Genomic DNA, 21206 nt, shown 5'->3' on the forward strand with positions numbered 1-21206 from the left:
CAGTGCCGGACAGTTCAGATACACTCCTACTCTGTGGGAGCCAGAGGGGGGACAGGTATGACAGTGCTTTTATTATTGTGCCCGGCAGAGAGACACCATCGGCTTCTACCAGTAGGCCTACAATTGAGGATTAACCCGCCGATGATAGCAATTTTGAACTTGCTCTTACGAGTTATTGGATTAGGGTGCAAGCAGCAGTACATTTGTTAATGCTAGCCAAGCTACTAGCATGGCCACTGACAGTGAGTCTGATGCAGAGCTTCGACCTCCTGGTCGTATTGGTTGTATTGCTAATGAAACTCAGTTTGATCTAAACTGCCATCCGAGTCCTGAAATACCTGACAAGTTGAAAACGCCTAAACAGCATACCCAAAGTAAATTGAAAGCTGTTCTTGAACCATTTGGAGTACATGCATGTAAATGATCTCTTTTGAAAGCTGACACTCTGAAGTTATTTCCACAGAGGCCTGAAGAGGCCTAGAGGTGGTAGGTATTAGCTGGAAGACTAAATTGGACCACAGGTTGAAGCCTTATCCAATTCAAATCAAAAGTAAAACATAATACCACAATATATTCATATTTGACACGTTTTTATAAGAGTACATCCAGGCGTTTTCTAAAAGGGCCTTTTGGAGACTCCAAAATGACCCTTTGTAACCAAGGTCAAATACTTAAGATAAAAAGGTATTCTTGTTCATAATTGTTATCTCTAATGAAAGGTGGTACTTAGAACTATCATAAATAATAGCTAAATCCCTAATTAGTATTACTGAAACACAAAAACTGAAGCATGAACACATTGGAGTGCTTTATCTGATTCCCAGGATTGGCGCACAAAGAACACTGATTCTGTCAACCATATTGCGCAATCGACTTTTATTTTGAAGGCTCCACAGACACATACAAATGAGGTATTAGCATTTTCAGCTAACTGTCAGCTACAAGGCTAACGAGCTAATTTCAGAGCCCGTCGAAGCCAGTTCGAGAAATTAGTTTAGAAAGAGTGTGTGTGTGTGTGTGTGTGTGTGTGTGTGGGGGGGGGGGGGGGCGGGGGCAGGACGCACAGACCTAGTTGGCTTTAGAGGGCTGTCAACGGGGCATGGAAGCTCCTATTGGGTCAAACAAGGTGTCAATCAAAAGGGGAGGGTTCAACGGACATTTTGATGCCTTCATATTGTAAATACTCTGTTGCTAACCGGAGAAAAGAACACTTTTATGTGAACAAGTTGTTTCTTCCGTCGGCTAACTTGCATAATGAAACAAAGGATAATGGCTATTCATGAACGTAAAACATTGTATTTGGACGAATTATTTTACATGGTTAGATACTTTGAACCCTTGGGAATGTACGCAGATCAAGTTTTGATGTGTTGTTTGCATACCAGGGGCCCGTTCTCCGTACGCCGCTAACTCAGTTAGCTGGATTTGATTGTTGACCATTTGTCATTATCTTGGATTGTTCGGTTCTTCAAAGCTCATCCTGGACTTGCTGTCATAGCAACAGGTCCGTAAACTTAAACCTGCTCGGGAGCAGGTTTATTTTATGTAAACACGATTAGATTGAGGCTTTACAAGCAGAGGTGATACAGGAAGTCTGTCACAGACATGTCTTGTCCGTTTTTACTACAGGAACCTGTTGCAGAAGGTGCAAGAATAATTAGCAGAATTTAACATGAAACCGAATTAATTGCTCATTGCGTGATAGATAGGCTCCTTAAGCACAGCGCGATATGCTAGCCTATACTTTTTGAGAGGATAGCCTATCGTTTTTTGTGAGGGTGTCATTTACATAATACATTTGTTGTATTTACATTTACTGTATATGCGATAAAACGCGTCACTCCTCTACATTTAATTTGGTCTGCTACTTTTTGCCAGCCCTCTTTCTTGGATTTTGCAGACTTTGTGATGTTCCCTGGCGTTCTGATAAAATCTTCAAATTCGGAGTAACCTTCGAGCAAGCTGTTGCTCTGTTGGCTCTGCGGAAAAAACAGGGCGCTGATTTTGGCCACGGTGAGCAGCCATAGACTTAGGTGAGCAGCCAATAGCAGCGTTGCTGATCAAGGTTTCTACTATCGATACATACCCCTTTTAGACCAACACATAACTCAATCCAGCTATACTAATCATAAACAACAAGTGTGTTCGAAGAACCGAACTAGCCAGATCATGATAAGCAAGATGATGTCATCTTGGATGTGTCATTTGATCTCGGATGTAATAAGCGGCGTACGGAGAACGGGCCCCTGGACGACACGGAACCTTTGAGGGTAAGTAGAGACGTTTGGCTTTGTAAACAACACCAAAGTGGTGACTGGGCACCGTTCGTCGTAAGGGTTGAAGCTAAGTTAATCAATTGTCCCTTTATCCCGTTAACATTAGCGAGATGAGTGAGAACAGCAAATATCGGTTCGTTTAACGGCTGATCCGCATCCAAATAATGTGGTTAATTTCAATCAGGCTAAACTTATCAGGGAAATTGCACGTGCACGTCCTACTTCAAAAGGCAGGAAAGGTCGATCACCAAAACCGTGATTTTCTAACAGTATGATGGCAGAAAAGACGAAAGAGAGAGCGGTGATAGGCTATTCTCGCCATCCGAGCAAACTATTATAATGAGTCTCTACGAAGACAATAAGCATATTATCATGGCTAAGTCAAACACCGCCACCGCTGCCAGAGCAAGACAAGCAGCTTGGCAAAAAAATTGCCGATAAGCTAAATGCGAAAGTTTTGGGGAAATGTATAGGCTCATCTTAAGTGCCCCATTACCCCAATCAATCAGATCACATTTCTTTAAATGTGCCTGCTGGCAGTAGGCTTAATGGAAATTAATAATCGAATGAGATCTTGCTAGCGAAAATAATGATCTCAACTCTTTCAGAATAAGTAGGCTAGATAAAAACAAGGCCAAGAGTATCTAATTGATACGAATTCATAGACACTTATGAGGATATATGTAGGCTACTGCGCTTATATCATGTACTATATATGTGTATGTAGGCCTATGTGTAAATCCCTCTTTGATTTCATTGACTGGGACATGGCCAGGGAATATGATGAATTGATTCATCAGCTGGTTAAGCGTAAAAAGTACACTTTTCTTACAGCAACGCATCTGCGGCTTTGCCAATGTTTTCTGCATCGCCTATACTGTATAAAAATGTAGCCTATACCTGACGCAAAAAAACCTCAAGGCTATGCAGAGTCTGAAGCACAGTTAAAGTTTCAAGTAGGCTAGCTTTATTGTCAATTTCTTCACATGTCAAGACATAAAAAGGAATCGATATGACGTTTCCCACTCTCCCACAGTGAAACATATAAAAAGCACAGGCACAACAGCTAAGAAAAGACATTTCCTAAAACATAGCGTTACATATTCACATACAGCAGCATAAGCTCATAAAGCATAAAGCTTGCTGCGGCGTGTGATATTTGCAATGTACGGCCCGAGAAGGTCTTGCAAATAAATGAGTCCTTGTCGGCTGAATCGATATCGCTCAAAAAAGAACTCATCCGTGTGAAATAAAGGATCTTGGCAATCGCGAAGAACTCTATAGGTATGGAAAGCTAATCAAACTAAAATATAGCTCCTTGGTCAACTGGGTCTCTCAAAAAGGGAGCTGCCATGTTATTTTCCGGGGGTGTGGCAAGCTTATCCAGCTACACTTACGTTAGCCTGCTCTGGAGCAGGTTACTGCTAATTGATATGTTACTATGGTATGATTTATCGAAAGTTGCTTCCACAAATCAAAAGGGGCGTTTTTTATCTTAGCCTGAAAATTAGCTCTCTAAACCGCTTAGCGAGCTACGACGAATACCCCCCTCGATAAAGACGTTGACTAAACTTGTTGTTGTGACTCGATCTGGTTTACATATCTACAAGCACAAGAATCGTAGCTTTCCAATGATGTATAACATGTGTAGTAGTCAAAAAAATATATTTATGAACATTTAGTGCGTAGTAACTGGCGGAGGAGGGGGCAGTGTTTCGGGCCCGCGGGCGGGCCTGGTCTAAAAACAGGTTAAAATATATGTGCGCCGGGGGGGGGGGTTACAAACATGAAAATAACGGGGGGCTACGTAGATGGAGATTGAATGTCTGAATGGGTACGGGACTGTACAAAGTTTGGGAACCACTGGTCTACGGTAACTCAACAGCACTCTCTGTGACAGAACCATGGTGCATCCTGAGGACAGCTAAACTCCGTCCTCCTCTGGCTGCACTGACTTCAGTACAAAACCTAGCAGCTGGTGTGCCGAACCACCATCCCTTGACATGTTAGGGGACACATTGCAGTTTTTCACAATTGTTAACACACGTTTCTCAAAACAATAACGGCTTTCTCAAAACTGCACACACAAAACTGAAAACCTCACACACAAAATGCTAAACCTGACACTCCCTTTGCAAGATGACTCTGCCATCAAATCTCTTACCTGTTCACAAAATGCAACACGTGTTCTCATTTGGTACACACAGCCATATTTTCAAATGACACACACATACCATTCATAACAGTACACACAATAAGCATTTGCTGCACACTACCAAGCATTCACAGCACACAGTAATGCAAAACTGAAAACACAATTCTAGAAATGGAACACACCATACGAATGACTCTGGGGAATGAACCATTTCAACTTTTGTAAAATGTCTCAGTGTAGGCCTAATTTTTTCAAACATAAAATAGCACACATATGCGGCAAAAAAAGTTTCATTTCTGAACAGTACAGTACTGTCAACGGGCCTGCTCAACCCATTGCAGCACACAAAGTGATGTTCCCATCACGCTGGCCGGGGACCTCAACAATGGCATGCTGGCCAATGACATTTCTGCCCCGGCGCCTCCTCTTCACCAGGTTGAATCCAACCTCATCAATGAATATGTATTCATATAGTTCATTATCTGTGTCATGCTCCTGGATCCGCTGGAACAGACAGCATGATAATGCAAGTTATAGTATGGACACAGATGGGTCAACACAGTGGACTACAGTGAGACACTGTAGAAAAGGAACAATATTGGATTACAGGTACAATACATGCGTGTCAGTGCTGAATGTATGGGACTTACAAGCACACACTCTTGCCGTAACTCCTTGATGTGGTCTGTGTTTCAGTCGAATAGGACCCTGTACACTTGTTTCATCCGCATGCCATTCCTGGGGCATTCCTTTCCCCCATGTTTCTGAATGTGGCATGGTCAGCCAGGATCCTGGTTTGTATCTGTCGGAGTGTGATAGTGTTGTTTTCACGAACCATTTTCACAATGTCAGTCTCCTGTTCGGCTGTGAAAGTGCATGTTCTTCCTCCACGTGGTTCTCTTTCAGTCCTGCAAAATACAAATACAGTGAGCACACTGTATTCTATTGATATGCAGTATTTCAGTACACAAGGCAAATATAATTCATACCTGTTCTCCATTCTAAAGGTTCTAATGATGGCAGCAACTGTGAAGCGGCTGAGATTTGGTTGGACCCTCTGGCCAGCCTCCCTCATGCTCAAACCATGGTTGAGCACATGGTCAACCATGGTGGCCCCAATCTCATTAGAGATCACCGTTCTCTTTCTTCTTTCTCCTCCTCCTCCTCCTTCTTCTCCTCCTCTTCCTCCTCCTTCTTCTTGTCGTCCTCCTCCTTCTCGTCATCCTCTCCCTTGTCCTCTCCCTTGTCCTCTCCCTTGTCCTCTCCCTTGTCCTCTCCCTTGTCCTCTCCCTTGTCCTCTCCCTTTTTATTCTGCAGTCCTGATCGCAAATTGCTCACCAGACCTGAGTGTTTAGAGATTTGAATATTTGTGTGTTGTAGGTTGATGCTTTGAGACTTTACTTGAGAAGTGTGTGCAACAACTGAACATTGTGTGTAGCGTTTTGACAACTTGGGTTGGGTCGAGCAATTGGTACATGAAGTTAAGGTTGTGAAAATTGTGCCAAAGTTTTGCTTTTTGTGTGTTAACAATTGTGAAAAACTGTAAATTGTTTCTACAGAACAGTATTTGATTTGACATCTTTTTCGAGAGAGAGAGAGAGAGAGAGAGAGAGAGAATCATCAGGACTGCTTCTGTTCTCTGTGTGCACACACCCTGAGTTCTGTTCCATGAAGCCAGTTTACACACACAGACCCACACAATGCTGTACCAGAACAAAAGACACTATCAACTTTGTAACAATTTATACATTTTTCCGACCATTTGATTTGACCTCTTTTTCGAGAGAGAGAGATCGAGAGAAACAGAGAGAGAGAGAATGTAATTTAATTGCTTACACACACATGCCTATACAACATGCAAAAACAGAATCTCTATATATATGGTCACCGACTGTACATTTTAAACAATGACAGGATCTGTTTTCACACCTTAAATAAGTGTTGGAGGTTGAGCTCAGGGTGAAGCTGACTCCATCAGGAGTCTTCACTCATCACTCACTGATTGGTCCTCGGGCAGGAGTCTTCACTCATCACTCACTGATTGGTCCTCAGGCTCCTTGATGGGTGGGGTTCTAGCGATTCTGGAGGCAGCCCTCCTAGTCTGTCTCCTCATCTTCCTCCACCTCGTCCAGACCATCTTCCAATCTACTGCAGACAGAAGGACAGACAGAGGGACAACAAGAGAGATCAAGCTTCCTGACCGAAGCTTGGGAGGTAAGCTCCTTCTCTTTATCATCTATTATTAGTCAAATAGCCTGCAGGTGTGTTACCTGTGATGTAGGCCCCCTGTTTGACCTCAGTGTTAAGGGTCTCTGGTGAGTCACAGCGGTTCAGCTGCAGTCTGGGAAAGAGACTACAGACCACTGTAAACAAAGTCTCATTTAAAGAGACTATTACAATATTTTTAAGTACAATGTGGTGATAAAGGTTGTTTCAGGAATCTCAGGAATGTCCAGTGATGTGGTTGATTCTGCCATGTCATGCTCCTCAAATAAGAGAAACTGGATCCTCTAATAAGACTTGTTTGATCATACCTCTGCCTTCTATTATCGAGGGATGGGAGGACGACCTGAAAAAGTGGCCTCAAATAACGTACACTAGCATATTTAGCTACTTTATTAACTGTTGCTACGGACGGTGAAGCGATGAATAACCTGAAAATAGCTCTGAGTCTTATCAGTACCTCCACAGCAATAAAGTGAGTCGCGTTTTAATAAAGGAGGTGGGACACAACCATGTCTACCTTAAAGCAGACATGGAGCCTAGTCAGAGCCACACATCACCGGTCCTGGGTTTTTGTTTGATCGTCAGGTTATATCATGTACTATATATGTGTATATGCATGTAGGCCTATGTGTAAATCCCTCTTTGATTTCATCGACTGGGACATGGCAGGGAATATGATGAATTGATTCATCAGCTGGTTAAGCGCCAAGTACACTTTTCTTACAGCAACGCATGCTGCGGCTTTGCCAATGTTTTCTGCATCGCCTATACTGTATAAAAATGTAGCCTATACCTGACGCAAAAAACATCAAGGCTATGCAGTCTGAAGCACAGTTAAAGTTTCAAGTAGCTTTATTGTCAATTTCTTCACATGTCAAGACATAAAAAGGAATCGATATGACGTTTCCCACTCTCCCACAGTGAAACATAAAAAGCACAGGCACAACAGATAAGACAATGCATTTCCTAAAACATATATTATGTTATATATTCACATCCAGCAGCATAAGCTCATAATAAAGCTTAAAGCTTGCTGCGGCGTGTGATATATTTGCAATGTACGGCCCGAGAAGGTCTTGCAAATAAATGAGTCCTTGTCGGCTGAATCGATATCGCTCAAACAAGAACTCATCCGTGTGAAATAAAGGATCTTGGCGATCGCGAAGAACTCTATTGGTATGGAAAGGTAATCAAACTAGAATTTAGCTCCTTGGTCAACTGGGTCTCTCAAAAAGGGAGCTGCCATGTTATCTTCTGGGGGTGTGGCAAGCTTATCCAGCTATACACGTTAGCCTGCTCTGGAGCAGGTTAGTGCTAATTGATATGTTACAATGGTTATTTATCGAAAGTTGCTTCCACAAACCAAAAAGAGGGGCGTTTTTTATCTTAGCCTGAAAATTAGCTCGCTAAACCGCTTAGTGAGCTACGACGAATACCCCCCTGGTCCAGCAACACATGAGCACCCAGCCGTTTGTATTTCACCTGAAAGACGAAACTTTTGACATCAACGTTGTCTATGCAGTCCAAATACTGACGAAGACTTAGGGGGGCAAAAAGAAATAATAATATATATGTGAGAGAACAATGGTTGTGCCCTTGCCGAAGGCAAAGCACACCCAATAAACAACTTCTGTCAGGGGCAAGCTTCGTGCAGCACGTCTGTATCGAGTTATTCAGTCTCCTCAAGGCCCGGCACGTCTCAGAAGAGCTAACTAGGACAGTTAGCTTCTTTGGTCTCAGCACTGAAGTCAAATCCGATCCTGAGAGAACTGCACCTGTACGGTGTTCATTTTAGGACATCCTCAGATCTCAGACTCAAGTGTCAGACTCAAACGAAAAGGCGTCAGGTCTCAGACCAAAAGTCGTCAGACTCAGGCGAAACGGCTTCAGTCTCAGAAAAACCTCTGTCATTCTCAGACAAAACGCTCTCAAAACATACGCCATCATTCTCAGACAAAACGCTCTCAAACTAAACGGCGTCATTCTCAGACTAAACGCCATCATTCTCAGACAAAACGCTCTCAGACCAAACGCCATCATTCTCAGACAAAACACTTTCAAACTAAACAGCGTCATTCTCAGACAAAACGTTCTCAAACTAAACGGCGTCATTCTCAGACAAAACGCTCTCAAACTAAACTTTGTCGTCTGTCGTATGTTCCCGTCTAAAGCAGACAAAAGTGGATCTTTTTACACAGGCACCGACAATTTTCGACCAGCCATATACTAGCAGACAGCACCTGGTTTGCGTGACAGCTAAGCGGATGGTTGACAATCCATCTTCCAGCCCCTTGACCATGCTGGTCAGGAATGTAAATGTAGATGCCCATGGTGTTATTGCACGACTTATAACAACAGCATGTCACGTAATTAAGACGGGCCAGCCATTCACCTCGTTCCCCCAGGCTATTGAACTGCAGCAGAAGAATGGTGTCGACTTGGGTACTTTGTATCATACTGATGAAATGCTATGGAAGCTTTTATATATTAGCATTGAGGGACCAGAGGTTTCAGTTTCAGCCAGACAGAGTTGTGCAGAGATGGCTGTCAGCAGGGAAGAGAGCACGTCATGTTTGAGGTTAAAAGTCAATTGTTTTGTTCTGGCACTTGAGTCTGAGATCTGAGGATGTCCTAAAATGAACACCGTACACCTGAGTAAATGTGACGTACAGATTTTCGACATGAAGGTGCTCTCTTCTCTAGAGGAAAATCCACTCTGCAAATTGGAGAGTCTGAGGTCTGTAATCATCATTTAATAGTTTCAATCACACACCACATCATATTTGCACTAGTTATTCAGAAAATATGGTTGTTTATGAAGTTAAAAGGTGTAAACTTTATGCAGGAAAGAGATACAATCACTAGTCGTCCGTGATGAGGGGTGTATTTATGAAACGGGCAGCACTATATATCAAGGCATTCTTTGTTCATAAATATTTATCATTGGGTATTCATTTTTAAAAAAAATATACATATACAGAAGACGTGTATAGTGAACACTAAAATATGCTTCAGAGTGAGCATACAAGGTTAAATAATTTAATATGTACAAATATAAATAATGACAAGTAGGTAGTTAAAAACAAAAGTAATCGTGAAATGAAGGGGAAAGGGAGAGACGGCAGGGAGGTTAACAGGTGAACACAGGTTGTGGTGGAGGAGGAAGTCGGAGAGGTAGGGAGGGGCCATGTTGTTTGGGCAGAAAAAGTGTTAAGTAAGTTAGTTAGTGTAATCTTTCTTGTCATGATCCTTCTGTCAGACTGTCAGATCACAGAAGAAGGCTGTGCTTCTCTGGGTTCAGCTCTGAAGTCAAACCCCTCCCTTCTGAGAGATCTGGATCTAAGCAACAGTGACCTGACGCATTCAGGCATGAAGCTGCTCTCTGCTGGACTGGGGAATCCATTCTGCAAACTGGAGACACTGAGGTCTGTATTTATGTTCTACATGAGACGATAGTAAAGATATAATAGAACAATGTATTTGTATGGTGTTTGAGAGGAAAATAATAAGGGATTTTCTGACATTCTTTATTTCTACCTCTAAAAGGTAGTAGTGTTTGTAGTACTTATCATGATATCCTTCTACAGGCTGTCAGATCAAAGAAGAAGGCTGTGCTTCTCTGGCCTCAGCACTGAAGTCAAATCCCTTTCTGAGAGAACTGCACCTGAGTAAATGTGACCTACAGATTTTAGACATGAAGGTGCTCTCTTCTCTACAGGAAAATCCACTCTGCAAACTGGAGAGTCTGAGGTCTGTGTCTGTAATCATCATCTAATAGTTTCAATCACACACCACATCATATTTGCACTCGTTATTCAGAACATATGGTTGTTAAAAGGTGTAAACTTTATCCAGGAAAGTATTTGTATTTACATTCCGTTGCACGGTTTAAGTAGAAATTACGTTTTTTCTCACATCAAAACCTTGACTAGGTCCTAGGTTCGGGTTAAGCCCTGAATGTTCAATGTATGGCTCGGCCTCTGGTGGGGATGGGCTGCTTTTGACTATTACATTCCCGGGCTGAAAATGGATCCCACTCAGGCCCTGATAGTATTTATATATGATAAATAGCTGTTGTGTATTCGGTCTATATTGTATAGCCTATTGTTCATTCATTACAATACCACCACGCCACCAGAGGGCGCTGTAGCCTATGTTATGTATGCTGTGTGTAATGCCATTGGACTTGAATGAAGAAGTCAGATAAAGTATGCATGTTCCTGCCTCTTTCTTATTTTACAATACTAAACTACAATACTAGTACCAGTGTTTACATCTAGGGATAGAACAAGAGCCTATATATTGTATCTTCTGTAATATTTGTATTTTATATTGTAAATTACGGTAACTTATATTTTATTTTATATATTATTTTAATTCTATTCCACTTAGTATTGTTAGTTTATGTACCTTCAGTATAGTTAGACCACATATTTAAATGTAAGATTCCTATATGTTTATTGTATGCACCTTCCTGCCAAAGCAAATTCCTTGTCTGTGCAAACTTTCATGGCGAATAAATCCCTTTCTGATTCTGATTATATATATAATTGCGCAGCTCCCCCCTGTCAATGATCTAGCACCCCCTCAGCACCTGCATTACAAATTCTCTGGCGCCGCCCCTGATGTCAATCTGTGGTTGCTCAGAGCCATAGAAAAAGAGAGTTGCGACACGCTTTGATCTCGCCGACACGTGATCACGTGGTTCATGTAGCTCGCTGTAGTTCCAAAAAACCCCACTGCTGTCAACCGGTTTGAATGGTTTTCAATGAAGCTGGCCAACGGAAGTCGCTTTCTCAGGCAAATGATGAATGAAACAGGCTCAGTTAAAGAAATCCGATATTCTGGCTATCTTCAGCAGACTCGTATCTACAAAAGGCAGTCCTCCCTGACGTGTTTGGTGTAGAATGGAGTGAAATACAACATTGTGAACACTCACTGCCAGTGAAACACACGTGGTTCCGGTAGCTCCCTGTAGTTAAACAAAACCCCCACTGCTGTCAACCTGTTTGAATGGTTTTCGGCGGGACAGACAGCAGCACCATCTCGATTCACGGACATTTTCGGTATATTAACACATAATGTCAATTGGTTACTGGTGTGTTGTATCATGTATGTCTGATACTTTATTAACATGTATGTATTACATGAACTTATACATAACGCAATATTGTGAAGCAGAGCTAGAAATGGCTATGCTAGCTCTACTGTACAAACTGTACTGTACCATACTGTACATACCAAACAGTAGCATAATGAGGACTATATTGTTCCACTTAACGTTTAACCTTAGACGGTTGAAGTAAATGGGTCTTGTTAAACGTTTTTTTATTCATCAGCCCACTTACAATTTAGCCTACCACATTAACAACACTTATATTTGTAGTACTTGATGCAAGTTGAATCTAACCATTATCACCAGCAACTGCTCAATTTAAGACAAGAAAGGAGTTTGATAAATAGAACAGAATAAACAAGGCAACCAACTGCATTCAATGAAACATTTTATTGTACAATATGTCCTGTGTTCAATCCACTGTAAACATATCTATAATTACCAGGCAGTATTGACCCTTCAGTTTTCTTATTGTTGAGCAAACACATGTAACAGCATCTAATAAGACAATACATCATCATTTGATATTCAACTCCTATTAGTCATGCCTAGAAATGACAATCTGTTTCTTTGTTCCCTTCTTTAGAAAATCAACTGTTAGTCTAATTTCTTTCACTCCAAAAAACCTTTCTGTCTTTTAAATCAGTTAAGTTTAAGACCAATATTGTTTTAGATTCTCTATTTTACCAAATCACACCTCTTTTTATCAAAGATATGATAAAAGCAATTTTCATTATGCCAAACCAGAATCTGTATGCTTCTTAAATGAAATATAGACCAAATAATGTTCTTAATGCAGCTATTAACCAAACATTTTTCCCAAATATATTTTCTATAAAGGTCAGATAGGTAGAACTTCATAACTCGTTTTGCTGCAGTTCAAAACGAGCCAATTAGCTCAAACCATCATAACCACAATTTATCAGACTTTATGAGTGTTCCCAAATTATTTCAGAACTGAATGTTATAATAATCCTCTTCATGCACTAATACCATTTATTAATACAACATTATCACAGCCTAACTGTTTATCCCAAACAGTATGCCAAGCTCTGATAAAACTCTCAAATAAAACTTAAAACCAAATTACAATTAAACTCCAAATAAAAGTACATTTAGTTATGTTCTCTTTCTCATTTTTAACCAAATTATATCTAATACCTTTATCAAAACTCTTAAAAACCCTAGATTTTACTATTTTGACTTAAAATGTTATCCCATAAACCATCAAAGTATATTCATAGTTTCCTCTTCAAAACATCAGTGTTTAAACCAATCATCTCTTCACATCCACAAAACGTTCTTGTTTTATTTCATAACCTTCCATGATCCTCTCTAAACCAATCCTTTATGTAACTTTCCAATTGCTTCCTCATAATTTTTCACATACATTTCCTCAAACCATTCTTTGACCAACACAGCTGGTTTGCTCTAGTATAACTCTTCCAATTGTATTAGAACCAATTTATAAACCAGGGGTATATCCTCTGGGATAACCTTTGTAAGATCTCAACGTAACAGACTCTTTTAGCCCCCACCTTTCTCCATCTCTCCTCGGGATTTCTTTAACTTCTTGGTCAAAGGAAAAAACACACCACACTCCTCTCTATTTTTATTCAACTCAATCTGACTCAACACAAATAGACAGTGTTCAGGGACTCTAACCCTTGGAGAGGACTCTAACCTCCCTCTAGACAAAGACAACAAGTTCAGGGACTCTAACCCTTGGAGAGGACTCTAACCTCCCCTTGGACAAAGACAACGAGTTCAGGGACTCTAACCCCTGGAGAGGACTCTAACCTCCCCTTGGACAAAGACAACGAGTTTAGGGACTCTAACCCCTGGAGAGGACTCTAACCTCCCCTTGGACAAGGACAACGAGTTTAGGGAATCTAACCCCTGGAGAGGACTCTAACCTCCCCTTGGACAAAGACAACGAGTTTAGGGACTCTAACCCCTGGAGAGGACTCTAACTTCCCCTTGGACAAGAACAACGAGTTTAGGGACTCTAACCCCTGGAGAGGACTCTAACCTCCCCTTGGACAAGGACAACGAGTTTAGGGACTCTAACCCCTGGAGAGGACTCTAACTTCCCCTTGGACAAGAACAACGAGTTTAGGGACTCTAACCCCTGGAGAGGACTCTAACCTCCCCTTGGACAAGGACAATACACAAAAACGGTTGATTTCCCACCACTGTTGGTTTGACTAGGTACGATGAAACATAGTAATCATCTAAATTTGGTTCTCAGTTCCGAATAGCAGTACTTTGAATTAACAGGTGTCTGCTTACCTTTTTTTTTTATGTTGAGGCGCCTCTGACGATTACGTCTGCCTCCTCGTACCGGTGTATGGGTCTTTCTCCCGATCTGTCGGTCGGGCCGGAACCCTCTGGACTCCCTCTTTTCAGCGTCGGGGTCACCATTTGAAGGATTCTAATTCTATGTGTCTATTCCAATATGTAATAATAGTATTCAATGACACAAATCTGTGTTCTAGAAAGAGTGGTCTGGAGTCGCAGAGGTCCCATAATATCAGCTTTAATGCAGCAGTTGGAAATCAACTAAGTACAGAGCTCTGGAGTTGTCTAAGTTTCCCTACCCGCAACAGAGTTTGGGCTGGTTCACGAAGTCCAACTGGCTATCTGTCCCTCCCCAGCATATATTTATACAGTGCAATTGAAACACACAAGTATTAAAAAAGGGTTGAGCTTGTTCTCTCGTGCATCAGGGAGTTGTTCTTGCCTACGCGTCCCACCTGCTCGGGTGCCGTCTCCACCCTGTCTCAAGGTTGTTTCTGAAAATGAAGAGATAGAGACACAAAGAACAGCCTGCTTCCCACACCCAGTGTGAGACCCAATGTTTAAGCCTGAGCACACTTTTAAGTTCATAACTTTAATAAGCACAATGCATAACTTTAATAAGCACAACATATTCTTTAGTTCTTCCACTCCTTTTGTTTGTAGTGATCCGGTGATCTTCTGGCTATGATACATGTACAGCTAGCTAGAGTAAAAGTGTTGCTTACGTAGACCTAGTCTAGCTCCAACTGCATTTAGAATCTAACAAGCTTACGATAAACTTTAACTAAAGGTGGCTATATAAAATACTACTAATAACAATTGATATGTGGTGGTCGAAATATGAAAAAATGCAGGCTGTTCGTGAATTTACCAGCTAACTTGCTTCTGACCACTTAATTTGCAATTCATTGTTGCTAGCTCTACTAACTAGGTTAATAAGAGCTATATTTAGAAGACTTACTTTGTATGCCAACGAACACCAATAATTAGAACTAATTTGACAGACTATAAGCCAACAGACTTCTGGTTATGATACACGGGCTCTCTAGCTAGCTTCAGTAAAAGTGTTTCTTATGTTAGATACTAGCTATACCTACAGTCTAGCTCTAACTGCGTTTCGAATCAAACAAGATATAATCTTACGATAAACTTTATCTAAAGCTAGCTATATGAAATACTACTAATAACAATTGATATGTGGTGGTAACAATATGAAAAAATGAAGGATTTTCATCAATTTACCAGCTAACTTGCTTCGGAGACACTGAAAATGAATGGGGTTGAACGGTGGAAAATGCAATGTTTGGAACTACAGGTCGCATGTGACACGCTTTACTTCCGCATTCCTCAATAACAATGGGAGTCTATGGAAGTGTCGCAACTCTCTTTTTCTATGGCTCTGTCAGATACCTAAGCAACCAGAGCCATAGAAAAAGAGAGTTGCGACACTTCCATAGACTCCCATTGTTATCGCGTGTATAAAGCGTGTCACATGCGACCTGTAGTTCCAAACATTGCATTTTCCACCGTTCAACCCCATTCATTTTCAGTGTCTCCGAAGCAAGTTAGCTGGTAAATTGATGAAAATCCTTCATTTTTTCATATTTTTACCACCACATATCAATTGTTATTAGTAGTATTTCATATAGCTAGCTTTAGATAAAGTTTATCGTAAGATTATATCTTGTTTGATTCGAAACGCAGTTAGAGCTAGACTGTAGGTCTAGCTAGTATCTAACGTAAGAAACACTTTTACTGAAGCTAGCTAGAGAGCCTGTGTATCATAACCAGAAGTCTGTTGGCTTATAGTCTGTCAAATTAGTTCTAATTATTGGTGTTCGTTGGCATACAAAGTAAGTCTTCTAAATATAGCTCTTATTAACCTAGTTAGTAGAGCTAGCAACAATGAATTGCAAATTAAGTGGTCAGAAGCAAGTTAGCTGGTAAATTCACGAACAGCCTGCATTTTTTCATATTTCGACCACCACATATCAATTGTTATTAGTAGTATTTTATATAGCCACCTTTAGTTAAAGTTTATCGTAAGCTTGTTAGATTCTAAATGCAGTTGGAGCTAGACTAGGTCTACGTAAGCAACACTTTTACTCTAGCTAGCTGTACATGTATCATAGGCAGAAGATCACCGGATCACTACAAACAAAAGGAGTGGAAGAACACAGGACATATTGTACAATAAAATGTTTCATTGAATGCAGTTGGTTGCCTTGTTTATTCTGTTCTATTTATCAAACTCCTTTCTTGTCTTAAATTGAGCAGTTGCTGGTGATAATGGTTAGATTCAACTTGCATCAAGTACTACAAATATAAGTGTTGTTAATGTGGTAGGCTAAATTGTAAGTGGGCTGATGAATAAAAAAACGTTTAACAAGACCCATTTACTTCAACCGTCTAAGGTTAAACGTTAAGTGGAACAATATAGTCCTCATTATGCTACTGTTTGGTATGTACAGTATGGTACAGTACAGTTTGTACAGTAGAGCTAGCATAGCCATTTCTAGCTCTGCTTCACAATATTGCGTTATGTATAAGTTCATGTAATACATACATGTTAATAAAGTATCAGACATACATGATACAACACACCAGTAACCAATTGACATTATGTGTTAATATACCGAAAATGTCCGTGAATCGAGATGGTGCTGCTGTCTGTCCCGCCGAAAACCATTCAAACAGGTTGACAGCAGTGGGGGTTTTGTTTAACTACAGGGAGCTACCGGAACCACGTGACAAAAAAGCTCTAGCTTTTTTTCCTGTGTTTCACTGGCAGTGAGTGTTCACAATGTTGTATTTCACTCCATTCTACACCAAACACGTCAGGGAGGACTGCCTTTTGTAGATACGAGTCTGCTGAAGATAGCCAGAATATCGGATTTCTTTAACCGAGCCTGTTTCATTCATCATTTGCCTGAGAAAGCGACTTCCGTTGGCCAGCTTCATTGAAAACCATTCAAACCGGTTGACAGCAGTGGGGTTTTTTTGGAACTACAGCGAGCTACATGAACCACGTGATCACGTGTCGGCGAGATCAAAGCGTGTCGCAACTCTCTTTTTCTATGGCTCTGGTATCTGAAGTATGTTTGAGTGAGATTTGAATATTATGGAGCAGGCAGGGGTGGACTTACCCATTAGGCAAAGTAGGCAACCGCCTGGGGCCCCCAGGTGCCACGGGGTGACAAGGGGCCCCTTGAAAGACTCGATAAAAAAAATACTATATGATCAATAATAACTATAACTAGAGAGGGTACAATTTCTGGGGAAATTGTAGGGTGTGCTTGCTTGCGTCGGTTGCACAGGGGTCCGTTTTTGAATGACATTTTTACAACTGATTTCTGTATATTTTATATGAAAATGCATAGTTATTATTTATAAAGATGAAATAGATTTTTTTTTTAAACAGACAAAAATGCTGCTCATTTACAACTGAAAATACGAGTGAAGTGTAGAATGAAATAGATGTCTTCTCATTTCCCCTGCAAGAGGCAGCCTCATCGTTGAATCAAAACGAATACATTTGGCAGACCGGTGTAAACATTGACCTAATCTCTATGACCTAAACGTCATTTTAAGTTTTTCCCTTCTTGTGATATTTTCAGGCATGTAACCTACTCATTGCATTCATTCATTAATAAAGAACCCCCTTTGAAGATTATTCTACGACGTTACCCGGCAGTAGAAGATGGAATCGCGATTCAAACAGTACCATCTGCTAACTGAAAATATGCCCCCCAAAACGTAAATAAGCTTGACATTTATTTAGTGGAAAATCGCTCATTCATAAAAAGCTCACTGGTAGCGACCATTGTCAGTAACAACGCAAAATGCGATATAGCCCTGTGTGGAGAAGCTGCCCCAGTAAATTGTACTACTACGGTACAGTACTAGTAGACTACTGCTGTGTTTGTCTTGGTAGCGATTGCGTTGGTTGATTTGGATTTAACGTTCCGTTGTATGGTTTAGGATGAAATTAATTATTTTCATGAACAGATTGACAACGTTTAGGCTGTGGCAATGAAGTTCAGGTTAGTAGTTAGATAGACTTTTGATTTAAGTAAGGAGAGTGCCGAACATGTTCTGTCGCCGTTTGACTTCCTACAGCTGTGTAGATGTTTTTGTAGTGTCTCGCGTAGGCTACAGCGTTGCAGTGATACACTGGATTGAAACCACAGGTAATGATAATTTGACCCACAAATCGTTTACTTGTAATCTAATGTCATAATAAATCCTACAACGAAAATGTATATGTGAGGAATGTTTATTTTAACGATTGAAAACAGATACATCATAGACCACTGTAGTATGTGTTGCCCGGGCAACACAGGCTAACGTCATGATGCTAATACTTCAGTGAAATAGTAGACTACTGTTTCCGAAAGTAGATGTACTTCCTTAATAATATCAGCTTATATTGTACATTACACATCACAATTGTGTGTCATATCACAAAGTAAAATGAGTAAATAGTTATCACCCTGGCCTCTTTGCTTGTGGCGTTTCTGCAGCTGCCTTGCAGTAAAGCTATAGTTAGCCTAGCTATCCCCCAAGTTAACAGATGCGAAACGAATGTTCTGCCAAAGGTAGTCACGCGTGTTTTCGTGACGGTAGTGACGTTAGTAACGTCAGTGACTGTGGCTAGCAAATTAGCCACCGTTAGCTTCACTTTTCGCCACAAAAACTTAACTGCAGCCTAAACCATGCAACGGAACGTAAATTCCAATAGAAGCAACTCAATCGCTACCAAGACGAAACTTTTGACACCTACTTTGTCTATGTAGACCAAATATTGACTGAGTTTTAGGGGGGCAAAAAGAATAATAATAATAATAATATATATGTGAGAGAACAAAGGTTGTGCTCTCGCCGAAGGCTTGAGCACACCCAATAATAATATATATGTGAGAGAACAAAGGTTGTGCTCTCGCCGAAGGCTTGAGCACACCCAACAATAATACAAATCAATTAAAAGTCATAAATTTCCCCAAAAGAATCAACAAAGATACCAACAGAGCGTTTATTCTATTTGTGTCAACTACAGAAGGAAACGTCATTTTCTCTCCACAGGTATCCAATGATGCTGCAGCTAGCACAATATTCCCTCTTGCAGGGGAAATGAAAAGACAACCGTTTCATTCTACACTTCCCTTTTTGTATTTTGAATTGTAAAAGAGCATAAACAAATGTATGCTTTTAAATCTATGCAATCTTCATAAATAGTAAGTAGGCATTTTTATATAAAATATACAGAAATATCAGTTGTAAAAATTACAGTTAATGAACAACCTAAAAGCGCACACACATTCGTTTTGACTGTCTGATCAGCCTCACATTCTGTTCCTGTCAACCAATTATACTGCATGAGGGAGGGCCGAGCCAACTCACACACACTCAGTTAGACGAGTAGTCGAAACTCAGAGGAGAGCCATAACAAATCAATGCATTTTTTAAAACATTGTGGTTGGGTTAGAGTATGATTTAATTTAATAATTTAATTAGAAATGTTTTCACACCTATCATAGTCAAAGTAATAGTTAAAACATACATTTTTTTAAAGAGCCGTTTGGAGACAAAGGAGCCGTGCTCTTTTCAGTGAGTCAAACGAGCCTCGAGGCCCACGAAAAAGAGCTGGAATGCTAATGTCGTAATTTTCGACAAATATAACAATATAAGTCTAACGTAATGTTTATAATACATAAAGCTCACAAAACAATTTTGCAGTCACATTAATGCAAAAACTGTCGCTTGTGCACTTGCATTGATGTGGGAGTTCAGATCTCACATCAAACCTTGACTTGGTCCTAAATTAAGCCCCAAATATTTTCAATGTACTGCTCTGCACCTGGTGGAGGGTGGGCTGGTTTTGGCCGTTAGACTGCCAGGCTGAAAATGGGTCCCACTCCGGCCCTGCATTTAATTTCACGTAAGAAATAACAATATTTTGTCAGTCCTTGTCGTTATTTGTTTCAGAATGAGTATTCCTGCTGCGTTCCTTTTTGAAAGTTAAGTCTTTTTATTGTTTTACCTGATCCTGCCTGCTTGTCTCCTTGCTTCTGGGTCCTCACATAAAGTGCCTATTTGACATGCTGTGTTATTTAGAAATCAGTTTTTACATGTTTTAGATGATCTATATTGTATCTATATATCTCTATATTTTACCAAAAATTTGATTCAATAGTAAAGTCTGTGGTTTCAAATAAACAATTTCACAATAAACGTCTTTAAAAGCGATTTTCTCTAAATTCGTTTTTCTCAAACATTGAGCCAGAAATATCAACTTCAGTACTAAACATTCAGTTGTATTCCTGTTTACATCCTGAAGGTTTTTGAAGAGGGATGTTTTTAGACATCCTTCATAGTCTAACATTTTGTTCTTAAAAAAAAGTTAAACACTCTTTTTAGTTTTATTTAGCTGTTAACTCAGTGATAAAAACCCTTGACTGTAATATGTCAACAAAGTGAATTTTGAACCTGGCTAAGATTTCTGTTCTGTAAATGTAAGCAAATAAATGCATATTTAATTAGATGTTACCTCACTCGCTGATTAATTGAAAGTTTAAAAAAATAATTCCATTATGAAAACGAATGGTCTTAGTTTTAGTAATCAACTGGGGAAGTATCATGGTGAGATCTATTAGTTAACATGTTTACCATATGTACCTTTAGCATCTGACAACAAACATACATATTGGTATTCCAATTTCACTTATTCAGTAACAAAAATAAAGACATTATAATAGAGAAAGTGTCAGTAGAAATTGCCATTTACTTTGCTTTGGATCCTAGTAGACTGGTGCTGAATGATGTGTCCAGACTCTTGGGAGACATTAAGAAGGAAACATTCATGAACGGACTTATATGAGTTACAATGTTATCACCTGTTTGCCTGTTCTACTGTATCCATTTGCTGACCATGCTTGACCATGTAAGGAAACGGTTCTATGCATCCTATATTTGATATATAAGTACATGTGGGAGACATCTTTGCCCCACTCATGTCGATCACTCCGTCGTGGAAGGTCACATGATCCGAGCTTGTCTAATAAACGCAGTCAATCCTTTTCCGGTGTCGTGCAAGTCTTTCCGGCCTCCAACAGACAGATTTAATCCTATTATC

The 21206-nt window shown here is 40.3% G+C and overlaps 1 protein-coding gene across 1 annotated transcript in view; it reads right to left on the reverse strand.

Moving 5' to 3' along the window:
* LOC134030369 (uncharacterized) overlaps positions 1-20901 on the reverse strand; it is a 132588-nt gene extending 111687 nt beyond the window's left edge. Inside the window, exon 1 of the mRNA XM_062474036.1 lies at positions 20859-20901. The gene's annotated coding sequence lies outside the window, so the exon portion shown is untranslated. The remainder of the gene's footprint in view (positions 1-20858) is intronic.
* Positions 20902-21206: the final 305 nt, after the last annotated feature.

The sequence above is a fragment of the Osmerus eperlanus genome, chromosome 1 (genome assembly GCF_963692335.1).
Source record: "Osmerus eperlanus chromosome 1, fOsmEpe2.1, whole genome shotgun sequence".
Classification (NCBI taxonomy): Eukaryota; Metazoa; Chordata; class Actinopteri; order Osmeriformes; family Osmeridae; genus Osmerus; species Osmerus eperlanus.